The 12,487-nt window shown below is 43.2% G+C and overlaps 1 protein-coding gene across 3 annotated transcripts in view; it reads right to left on the bottom strand.

Annotated features, from left to right (window-relative positions):
- The window catches only part of ndst2a (N-deacetylase/N-sulfotransferase (heparan glucosaminyl) 2a), a 143,688-nt gene that overhangs the window by 36,368 nt on the left and 94,833 nt on the right, over positions 1–12,487 (bottom strand). For all 3 annotated transcript variants that reach the window (XM_072678353.1, XM_072678352.1, XM_072678354.1), the window contains one exon: positions 9,717–9,811. The gene's annotated coding sequence lies outside the window, so the exon portion shown is untranslated. The remainder of the gene's footprint in view (positions 1–9,716; positions 9,812–12,487) is intronic.

The following is a 12,487-nucleotide window of genomic DNA, read 5'->3' as shown; positions in this document are numbered from 1 at the left end:
CCCAGTCTGTACTTCAACACATCACAAACACTGAATTACAGAGTTATTGGTGTTATCCTCAAGAGCTGTCTTTCAAAGAACACAGTGAACCGTCATAAATTGGAAGTAGAAAGTTAAATTGGTCTTCTGTAAAAGAAAAAACAGAGCGTGTCAGGAGTGGAAGACTTCCATATTTAGACTGTTGAGCTACTGAGGAGGGGAACACTACAGCACCTGACACTGTTTTACTGTTTTAATAAATCAGCTCATAATTCTCCCATCACTACAAACCTTATAAGACCACAAAAATAAAGTCAAACACACCATACTCATCATTCACACTCATGCCTACACTCTATGTCAAACAGCTGGGCAGGAAAGAGTGTAATGCTGTGTGAAAGAAAGCGAGTGTGGGAGCAAAAGAAAAAGGAGAAAGTAAGACTGAGGGCAGAGAGACAGTGGCAGTGCAAGAGCGAGAGAGACCCGAGTGACCAATCAGTTTAAACAGCTTGTCACCAGCACTGTAGCGTTGGGATAGTTTGGAGGTTTTTAATTGGCCAGGGACTCGAGCTGACCGCATGCTGAGGTGCTCACCAAACAGATAATGGACACACTCTCTGCTGAAACCTCCCACACCTTTCACCTCACAGAGTTTCCACACTGTCTGCCCTGCTCTCCGGCTACAACAGGGGCACAGACGACCAATTAATCAGAAGAGTTGCCGCCATTAAACTGAAGCCTCAAAGCACATGACCAAACATCAAGGACACCTATGTGTTTGTGTGTGTGGGGTGAGAGTGAGTGAGTGAGTGTGAGTGTTAAGACTGCAATAGGGACAAAAATACTGTAATGCGATTGCATTACCTCACATTTCAACTGCAACCCAGCTCATAACACATGAAATCCTCCCAGCCCTGATGTGACACGACTAATGACTGGCCTGAAGTAGTTCTACCTAAATAATCCCCTGCTGTGTAACATGATTACCCTGATTCATCACAACACCCTCAGAAATTTAACAAGACTACAACAAACAGTAACACACTGCACTGCGAGTTGAAGCCAGTGAGAACGAGAGACGGAGAGAAACCATAAAGAAAGACAGAGAGCGAGAAACAGTGTGGGATTGTGGATCGAGACAGAGGGCCTGTTTACACCTGCCATTAACACGCATGCTGTATCCAGATAGTATCTGTATCTACTTTGACCGGATTCTGTTTACACCGGTCATTAAAATGCGTGCCCAGCATGACCAGATGAGGTTCTGGTTCTAAACAAAACTGTTCTGCTCTAGGAGACTGAACAGTGTAGAGGAACGGTGGTGGTCCTACAACAAGGTGGAACAACAGATGCTTCTCACAGTCCTGTAACGGCTGGACCAGTCCTGTAACGGCTCGACCAGTCCTGTAACGGCTCGACCTGTCCTGTAACGGCTCGACCTGTCCTGTAACGGCTCGACCTGTCCTGTAACGGCTCGACCAGTCCTGTAATACTGTAAAAGCTGTAATACTGCTCTCATCTACTGGTAAGAACGAATATACATACGCACACACTCAAATAATTATAATAAGAGTGTAACAATAGCGATAGAGCAAGAGAGATAAGAGAGCGAGAGAGAATGAGAAAGATGCAAGACAGAGCGAGCCAGCAATAGAGCAAGAGAGCGAGCCAGCAATAGAGAAAGAGAGCGAGCCAGCAATAGAGAAAGAGAGCGAGCCAGCAATAGAGAAAGAGAGCGAGCCAGCAATAGAGCAAGAGATACGAGAGATTGATAAAGCTTAAGCCAGAGAAGCTGAGAGCGATACAACAGAGTGAAAGCAAGAGACAGAGAATGAGAAAGATACAAGAAAGAGCAAGTCAGCAATACAGCAAGAGCAAGAGCTACGAGAGAGAGCTAGAGACAGAAGGAGAGAGAGGGAGCCTGATGTAGCAATAGACCAAGAGAGATACGAGAGATGGAGCACGAGACAGCAATGAAGAAGGGAAGATATGAGACCAATATATTGATAAAGCAAGAGACTGAAGCTGAGAGTGATACAACAGACACAGAGCGATAGAGCAAATGACGAGAGAATGAGAGCAATAAGAGAGAAAGACAGCGAGAGAGCAAGAGAGACGATGAGAGAGAGTCAGCAATACAGCCATGGAGCTACAGACAGAGAGAGCAAGAGTGAGAGAGAAAGAGAGACACGTGAAAAAAGAACACAGAAAGAGCAGAGAAAGTGAGAGAGAGAGAGAGAGAGAGAGAGTGCGCGGGTGACTATTCTGTATTGTTGTTTTGTTGGCCTGGCTATGAAACACTCCCTTCACCCTGCTGAAACAGGAATGTCTCGTCCATCCAATTAAAATTTCTTTGGCACATTTTTTTCTCAGCTATCTTTTCACTCTACTCGTCATTGAAGGACCTTCTCTTCTTCCTCCCTCTGTCTGCCAGACTCTCTCAATTCATTCCACCAGCAACTCCACAGAGCACACACACAACAAAACATCCCAGAGGACCCCACAAGCAGAAACTGCCACACACACACACACACACACACACACACACACACACACACACACACACACACACACACACACACACACACACACACACACACACACACACACACACACACACACACAAAATGGGGCGGACAGAATTACACACAATCTCTCAGGAGGTTGTGCACGCCAGGTCGTGGTGAATGCTGAGCTGTTCACAGGGGGTCTAAACGGAAGTGAAAATAGAATATCTTCAAAACAAACTAAAGTAAAATAAAGGGAACTTCCAGTTCCAGCCCTGCACTTTCAACACACACAGCTTCACAAAGCTTTCCTCACCATCACCTGACAGCAGCATCTATCTCTCTACATCATTAACCCACCGGCAAGCGTGCAGCTATGCCTTTCAGTGCCTGTATTCCCCAGCTGAGTGGGTGTGTGCGTGCGTGTGTAGCAGGTCCTGTGCAACCAGTGTGGCGCTGTAGGGAACTCGCTTAATTAGAGCAGAGAGAAGAGAGAAAAGAGGTTAAGGGGCACACTCCTCCTCCTGGCAGGACTGGCGGTGCCACGGCAGTGAAAAGACCACACACTCACACACACACACAAGCATAGCGGCAGTATATCCTTTATGGGTGTGTTGACTCACACACACAAGAAAATAACAACAACAACAACAACAACAACGAGCAAACAAACACACATTACCATGTTAGGGCTTCCTCTCCAATAACTACCAGCACTGCAACTACTACTACAGTTTTTCCCCCTCAATGCAATGCAAAGTCATTAAATGTTGAGAATCTGCTGATATCAATATCAGAGCTTTACTGGGAGAGACTAGTTTACTAAGTAGCGCTAGAAACACAAATGAATAGAAATTTCATGAACGTGCTTCAGCGCCGGGAGAAAATCTGAACTCACTGTGTTTGGTGGCTCACAGTGTTGGAGGTACTGATATCACCTGCTTGAGGAAACACTGTCGCCTCCATTGCGTTCCACTGTTCCACTGTCTGTTGCAGTCCCTTTACTGAGCATTAAGGTCCACATTCAGCTGATTTAGTGAGCCGTGATGATTATCAGAAATTACAAGTGCACTGTGGGTATAGACTAGGTTCCAAAAGACACCTTTAAGCTTAGACGCTACTATAAAAGTCAGTATTGAGACCACAATACTCAACACTACACTTCGCCCAAGTACTCTCGCAAGAGGTGGGTCTTCAGTCGATGAAAGACGGTAAGCAACTCGAACACCCAGGGGAAGTCTGTCTACCACTTAGGTGCCAGGACAGAAAAAAGCCTGGATGCTGGTCTTCTGTGGACTTCTGGACTGATATAGTATAAAATAATAGTTTGTTCTCTTTTTAACCTGGTTTAAGTAATAATAATAATAATAATAATAATAATAAAACAATTTGACAGATTAAGGTGGTCAGTGAAATTCTATACATCTTAAACAGTGCCTATAAAAATAAATTCACTCCCTTGAATGTTTTCCCTTTGATGACTTTTATAAATGGAATCATGGTCCATATAATTTGGAAAAAATAATACACAAAAATATAAATATAATATAATATGAAAATATAATAAATATAATATGAACTAAGTGGCTGCATTAATTAAATTAAATGCACCCCCTTTAAAGCCTGCACCCCTATTTCAACAGAGGTCCAGGCAGCTGGTGCTTGTAGTCACAATTAGTGAAATGGATGTATAAAAAAAAACCCAAGGCACTGAACATCTCCTGGAGTTCAGTTAAATCCATCATTCAGAAATGGCAGGAATATGGCACTTGTGCTAATCTGCCAAAAGCAAGCAGTCCTCACAAACTGAGTGACCGTGCAAGAAGACGACTACTGAGGGAGGCCACCAAGGCAGCTATAGCACTGTGTGGTCTTAATAAACTTCACTCTATATAGAACTGAAAATGAGGTCTTTGGCTAGAAAGACAGTGAAGATAGCAGATCCTTTGTGGAGCTCCACAGAATCAGATTTTAAAAGGTGCTATATAAAGCTATCTACAAAAAGTATCCAACAATGCGCAGACACCTTTAACCTGGCTAAAAACTAAGCACCCACAGGGTTCTTTGAGACACATTACGCACACAGATGAAGTATTGTAGGACAGTAATGGTTTAATGGTTTCAACTGATACTTCTAGCTATTCTGTGTGACTCACTAGCGTGCTGTGTGAAAGGCCCTCCATCGCTGCTCGGGGAACAATATTCCCTCTGCCCATCACCACATGCCTGTGACCTTCACACACAAATGGAGATTTCCTCTCACGCCGCCAGGGAGCTTTTCTGCACCTCAACATCACCCACATCTCAGTCTGCACTCAAATCAACTTGTGTGCCAGTGAGGAAAAAAATATCTGACAGCTCTGCGATTGGGTAAAGCAAGCGTCAATCATGTCAGCAGGAGCCATTACTGATAGAGTCGTACTCAGCAGTTCTGAGCTCATTGTGTTCAGTAGAGGTCACAGGGGTAATAGTGCTGCTCAAGAGAACTAACATTATACCTCCCCCCCTCCCTGCCCTGTTTACCTGGAACACCCTGTATCCGTATACCTTACTCAAGCACATGTGGCTCCATGCAGTGCTGAGACCCATTTACACCTTTACACACAGCTGTTTGGAGGCGAGGCAGACTGGGTGTAATATGTTAAGGCCACGAGAGGCTGTGTGTAATGCTACCACAGTTTAGGGCAGTACAATTACTGTACGGTGTGACCTCAAGTAGTTATTGCTCTTATAAAACAGATATAAAACAGATCATGACGATTCAGCAGCTAATCAAATTTATAAGTAATAATCATAATGAGCAACTCGTCCTCCAAGCAAGGTAGTTTATTAACAGTTGGCTGCAGCTGCTACACAATTCAGAATTTTCTCATGATCAGTTAATGTGTTTTAATTACTTGGTGCATAAGATTAGACTTCTCAACAGTTCTGAATCAGATAAATCAGATTTCTTTTTTTACCCAGACTACACATTTTTAAGGCAGACTCAAAGTTCACAGGCCAAAAGTTTAGATGCAACAATAACCTGTTCAAATAGGACTTCCTTCACCCTCCAAGAGATTGCAACAACAGCCTAAAATGAACGATTACAGCTAATCTATTCCCTATATTTATTCTCTGATTCCCTGATGATTCTTCTACATATACATATGATTCTCAAAATTCAGTTCATTCGAATGTTTGGAAAAGTTTGTAAATAATAAACTAGTCAATAGAAATAGACTGTTTCCAAACATGCATATGTAATACATTAGAGTAAGAGCATATTTCACACTAGACCTGGTTGCTTTGTTCCGTGCCTAGGCACGATGGTCCTCGCTCCCCACTCATCCGGGCATAAGAATATTTTTACTGAGGCATCATCATTGACAGCATCATGTTAGAGTTTTGTGCTCAGCCACACATCGCAATCCCACTGCATGCGAACCACGCATGAGCCCACCTCTTCTACCGTGCCCAGGCAAGGTTCACTGTAGCGTGCTAGGGCATGGTACAAAATGCCTAGTGAAAGTACACCCTAAAACTACATCACTCCAAACCAACTGAACATGTGGGCATATGTTCTTTGGTTAAACTAGAAGTCAATATGAGCATGTGGTGTTGCATTGTTGGCAAACTGACTGCAAAAAATGTGGGTGAAAAAAAATTAAATAAATGTTTTAACTGCATCTAATAGATTTTATGTAGCTTTACAGGTCAAAGAGGACATGCTTATATCACCTTCTTGTACTACCATAGCAGTAATGATCATAATCTAAGGTATTTCTCAACTTTCACTATGAAAAAGTTGAAAAGTTTCTTCGTTTATTTTTTTTTTGGACGAGATTCTGTGTTGTGAGTTGTGTGCGTCATTTTATTCACTCTCCTGCAACACAGTATCATCTGGAAGCATGTAGAAAACACAGAGCCAGCCAGGCTGAAGTACGGCCTCCACACAGCAGAGATCGTTTTAATGCAGTGTGTAAACCTTCCTCCCAAGGAAGAAATTCCTGAATACAAATAAATACGTTTTATGCAAGATTTATGACTGAAAGAGTATTAAGGAGTCAACACAGTTTGCGACGTAGCCTGTGCAAGTGGCCTCTGTCGTTGTGAATGATTATACCTGTGCGCTGAGGGGTGTGCGTCGCTCTGCAGCCAAAACACTAGTCTAGAGTTGCCGCTCTTGCTGTAATTACAAACGACGACTGAAACTGAGCGGATTATGTTGGAGCAAAAGAGCTGTTTACTTTTACTAAAAATGTCTGCAATGAACAAGAGAGATGCTGCAGAGGAGATGCTCTGTGCTCTGTGCTCCGGCCATTGAGAGGAAATCTAGGTAGATTTAATAATTTGGTTCGGCAAGTGCAACCATTTATCTCACATCAGCATACACACAATCTACGATCCATGTTCCTCCAATCAAATTTAAAAACAGGGGAAATACAATGCTACCAAATGGACCAATCACAGTTGCTGAGGTGTGTGTCGTCACAACACAGTTACATTAACGGAGAGCCTATATGTCGGCTATGGCGTAGATTTGATGCAGAAGCATAAACTGGCCTTTACAGAGATCATGTCAACAAAATTAGTTTTTATTAAAGTTTGTTGTTCTGATCTCTGAATATTTACACTAATTATTTCTAATTCTATTCATTTATTCATGCAGATGTCTTATGTTTTAGCGCTGATCTGTTTTACACACTTACAGAACTGAGGTAAAATATCTGTTTGCATCTATTAACCAGACGCATATTTAGCAACTGTAAGACCTAGCGTCTCAGTCTGTAACAATTAACCCCATCTTTAGTGTTAGTTTTAACATCTGCACACATTTCACTGTCTGCTGCATTGAGATGTGTGGGTAGCTTGTATGGAAACTTTAAAAATGTTCATTAAAAATGTATGCCTTGGGGCACTCTCCCCTATTCTGCCTATACACACACACACACATTCTCACTCAGACAGACCTTTTCTTTATATACAGTGTTGAAGCTTTTCATCTGCAAGCCTGCTTTGAATTTCAACAGTCTGGAAGGCTACGTTTCTATTTTTATATTGCTGTTGCTGATTTTTTTTTTTTTATCTTTCTCAGAGAGATAAGAGATGGTATTTACGAAGAAGAGGCATCCAAAACGACAGTTGAGGGATTTACTGATTAAGTGCAGTGTTTTGGCACAGTCTCAGTGCAGACGCATTTGTAAAAACAGAGGGCAGAGCGGAGTTAAGGAGAGCTAAAAACAGCAATCCAGCAAACAGCACAGGCCAACTGCTTCCAACAACACGGGGCAGATATGAACTATGCAGAAGAATAGCCAATCAAGATAGCCATTTGCCCTCAGCCAATCCTATCGCTTTCTGCTGATTGGCTCTATGTACCTTTCCCTCCTGCAAACACAGACAGTAGCCTTGTAATGTGAAAAAAAGGTTTAATGAGGACGGAGTGCAGAGTGAATTAAGGCTATTGTTTTTTGCGCTGCTCAGGGTAGAGTGGGAGTACATTAAAAGACAAAAGCAGCCGTGTTGTTCGGTGCTCCGCGAGGACTGTTTATCAGCTTCTGTATGGCCAGTGCCATCTCTCTCTCCCCTGCTGGGCCTGCCACTGGCTCACTACACAGACCACATACTTCTAAAATACGATTTCAAAACAAAGACCCCATAGCGAATACGATGAAACTAACCAGATAAAAATGTCCAACATGGTCTACGTTCTGTGGGACTGCAGCACAGTCTGAGGCTTTTTGAAGGCCACGCAGAGTTTCAGAAAGTTTGACTACTAGCTGCTGTTTATTATAGAGGATATTATACTCAGCTGAAAGCACAGGACACTATAGCGCTGACCTGAGGGTTCACAAATATATGCATGTAGCGCTACTGACTAATGACAAGAAAGATCAATAGACACATAATTCAATGTGATAATCAGAGGGGCTGTAAAATATCATCATCATTATGGCTCAGAGAGATAAGAGAGGTGCTTATTGCCTCGGTCACCCAGCTCATTTATCATTACAGTTAAGCCTTGAAAAGTGACACAGAAGAAATAGCTCAACAAGCACTGCACCACACCACAAAGCAAGAGGAGGACAGACAGACAGAGAACGGGGAGAAGACCATGTGCTTTTGTGTACAGTGCCTGTAGAAAATGTTCAACTTTTTGGATGCCTGACCCTCTTCTTGCTTCCATAAATAGAATCATTATATATTAATCCTAATAACTATTTTGACCATTTTCCAAATTTACCAAAATACTACTAGTCAAATCAAATTTATTTGAATAGCGCTTTTTACAACTGTTGTTGTCACAAAGTAGCTTTACATAATTAGTAAAAGACAGAAAAAAAAAGAAATAACGTAAGAAGACATGAAGGATCCAAGACCCCCAGTGAGCAATCCAATTGCAAAAGTGGCAAGGAAAAACTCCCTCAGAGCTGGAGGAAGAAACCTTGGGAGGAACCAAGACTCACAAGGCACAAGGGGGACCCATCCTCCTCTGGTCAGAACTATTTATAAGCTCCTACTAGCACCACTACTACTACTACTACTACTACTAATAATAATAATAATAATAATAATGTCAGTAAAAACACATATATAAAATAGAAAGTAATTTAAAAAAAGTCAGTCCCTTTAAAGGAGGTGAATATTTATGCAATCACTAATTTTACATATATATATATGTGTCTCAAAAACCCATATATAAGGTCCAGTATTCCTGGCTACAAATACACCAAAAGACAAAAGAACTCTCCACACAACTGTGAAAGCAGCTTACTGAAGCGAATAAGTAAATATAATACAAAATAATCAGACACTGAATATCCCCTGGAGTTCCGTTAAAGCCAGCATAAAGAAACGGAGGCATATGGCACATGTTTAAAGCTGCCCGGTGCAGACCGTCCTCAGGGACTGAGTGACCTTGCAAGAAGGAGACGAGGGAGTGAGGGAGACCACCAAGACGTCTACTCTGAATGAATTAAACTGGTGCTGCCACCACCATGCTTCACAGTGGAGAAATATTGTGTTAGTTAATATGTTGTACAGGACTAGTATATTAAGATGGATCTGCAATCAACTGACTTTATATTATTGAAAAAAAAAAATGCTCTAAACTTTAAAAGTAGCAAACACACACACACACACACACACACACACACAAATACACACTCACACTCACACTCACACTCCTACAACTACACATACAGAGATCAGCTCAAATCACATCCTCTTACACGCAGTGACCCTCACCTTTCGCTGTGGACGCAGCTTTCCTTCGGCCTGTCAGTCAGTGGACGCGCTGGTTTCTCTGCATGTGTGTGGAAATTTGAGATAAATCCGGCTCTCTGTAATGAGGACAGAAAGGACAGCGGGGTTAGGCTCTGACGGATGACTTGCAGCGTCGCTGCGCCTTGGTGCAGTCAATATTTGCTATCCCCTTCATTTAGGAGGTGAGCGTGTGCGAGTGTGTGTGCAAAAGTGCGCGTCTCGTCTCCGTGGCTTCTTCTCTTCTAGACTCTGACCCAGAGACAAACACACCAGGGAGATGTGGGAACATTGTGTCCGTCTAATGTGTATTGACAGGAGAAGTCGGGCTGAGTGTCCACCCTGAACACCAATTACACACATATTGAGGTCATCTGTGAAGTGTGTGAACAGCACCAACTCTCTTGCTTTCTGTTTTTTTAAAAAGCTATCAATTACAGCCAACAGAAGAAGGGATTGATGTTAATGACAAACAGAGCAACGAGCACAAAACAAGGCAGAGGGGTTCACAGACATGTTGCTTATCAACATAGTGCATACAATAAAGGTTCAATGACATAAGAAAAAGCGAGAGAGAGAGTGAGACAGGGCATGAGAGGGACAGAAAGTGCAGGAGAGGAACAGAGTGCGAAACCATGCGAGAGAGACAGCAAGAGAAACAGAGAGCGAACGTGGAAGACAAAGCAAGTGAGTGAGTGCTGGAGACAGAAGGAGAGACCGCAACAGGGAATGAGAAAGAAAGCATGAGGGAGGAAGAGAGAGTGCACGAGATCAGGACAGACGGAGCACAAGAGAAAGAGGAGCAGAGCGCGAGAGTGTGAGAGACCGAGCGAGTGCAGGAGACAGAGAGAGGGTGCATGAGAGAACAAGCGTGAAAATAAGAGAAACGAGTCTGAGCGTGAAAGACAGCAAGAGCGAGAGACAGTGAGCGCGAGCGTGAGAGCGTGCATGAGAGACAGAGGGGCGAGCAAGTGCGAGAGACAGAGGGGCGAGCAAGTGCGAGAGGGAGAGGGGCGAGCAAGTGCAAGAGGGAGAGGGGCGAGCCAGTGCGAGAGACAGAGGGGCGAGCCAGTGCGAGAGACAGAGGGGCAAGCCAGTGCGAGAGACAGAGGGGCAAGCCAGTGCGAGAGACAGAGGGGCAAGCCAGTGCGAGAGACAGAGGGGCAAGCCAGTGCGAGAGACAGAGGGGCAAGCCAGCGCGAGAGACAGAGGGGCAAGCCAGTGCGAGAGACAGAGGGGCAAGCCAGCGCGAGAGGGAGAGAATAAACTAGCATCAGTAAAAGCTGTGCTCAACTGGCGTGAGAGAAAGGAGTGAGGAGAGAATGGAGGGAAGGCTCTGGCAGCGACTCAGCCTGGACTCTCTCAGACACACAGACCTCCACGGTGATCATCTGCATAAACACCCAGCATGCATATGGTGTCCTGCGGCTCCATTAGTGCTGTACTGTTATTCTGCAGCACACAACACGACTGAGGGAGAGAGAGGCACAGAGAGAGAAAACGAGGGCGAGCGAGAGAGTAAGAGAGAAAGGGAGAAAGAATGATGGAAAAAGAAAAACATGACATAAGAGACACACAGGAAGACTCTTCTGTAGCAGACGCAGAATGAGCTTTAAAAGTTTAATGGAGCTCAGGGAGACGGCAGATTTCTCCTCAGAGGAGGCACAAGGAGGAGCCGTAACAGCACACACACTAACACACACTTACACTAGCTCACCAGGCGGTTAAGCCTCAGAAGTTATGGTTATTAAAAGCAAGCTGTAGTTTAATTCTTTAATTTCAGACAAATTCTGTTGAAAACACAGAACATTCATCCGTTCTTGTAGAAAGTTTACATCGCATAGCAACACGACAATGACCATTTTTCATCTAAGTGTAAGACACACACACACACACACACACACAGAGACACACAGAGACACACAGAGACACACAGAGACACACACCATCATCTTATCTTCAGCCCAACCACTCACTAAAGAAATGTCAGTCATTTCATTTGGTGGCTTAAAAGGAAGGAATAGTCCAGCAGAGAATTAAATCAGTGCATATTTATGTCCACATAGCTTTGATGCAGTCAAATTCAGACTTAGGCATGTATTTACAGCGATGAAACTGGTGACCGTCTAAGTCCAGTTTTTTATTAGCAATGTTAGCCCACCACCTGTATTGTAAACTAAAAAAAGCACAGGTCAGACATTAAACACGTCTAAGCTGATAAACTGCATCTGTGGTCAGTGATCAATCAAGGGCCAGGGCTGGTGGTGCAGTGCCCCTGTGACAACAAGCTAAGCTAAATGAGACGCGAGTCACCCAACCTTTGCAAAAGCACAGCGACACAAAAACCCCAGTGTAAACACATTTTCCAGGCTGACCAGTTTAGGTGAAGAAGCGAGTTTCCCTCATTATGATTTGTTGATCTGTTAATGTGTGAACATGAGTACCTATATAATACAGAAAATAATGGAGTAAAATGTAACCAACATCTGCATAAATATTAGTGTTGCACCGATACTGTATCTGTATCGGCGCCGATACTGGCACTTACACACAGTATCAGTATCAGCAATAGAGAGCACAGATACCATAAAGCTTACTGATGCCTTTTTTTTTTTTTTTATAAACATAGACAATTTTGGTTTGCAAACTTTATAAAACCAAACATTTAATCAACCAGTAAACAGCCAGTCATAAATAATTATTACCATTAAACAGACATTTAATGGAACTTTTGGCACGTTTTCTTTCTATGTGGT

This window comes from Salminus brasiliensis, chromosome 4 (assembly GCF_030463535.1).
Source record: "Salminus brasiliensis chromosome 4, fSalBra1.hap2, whole genome shotgun sequence".
In the NCBI taxonomy this organism is placed as follows: Eukaryota; Metazoa; Chordata; class Actinopteri; order Characiformes; family Bryconidae; genus Salminus; species Salminus brasiliensis.
Note: the sequence above shows the minus strand (reverse complement) of the source record. Positions and strands in the feature narration are given on the sequence as shown.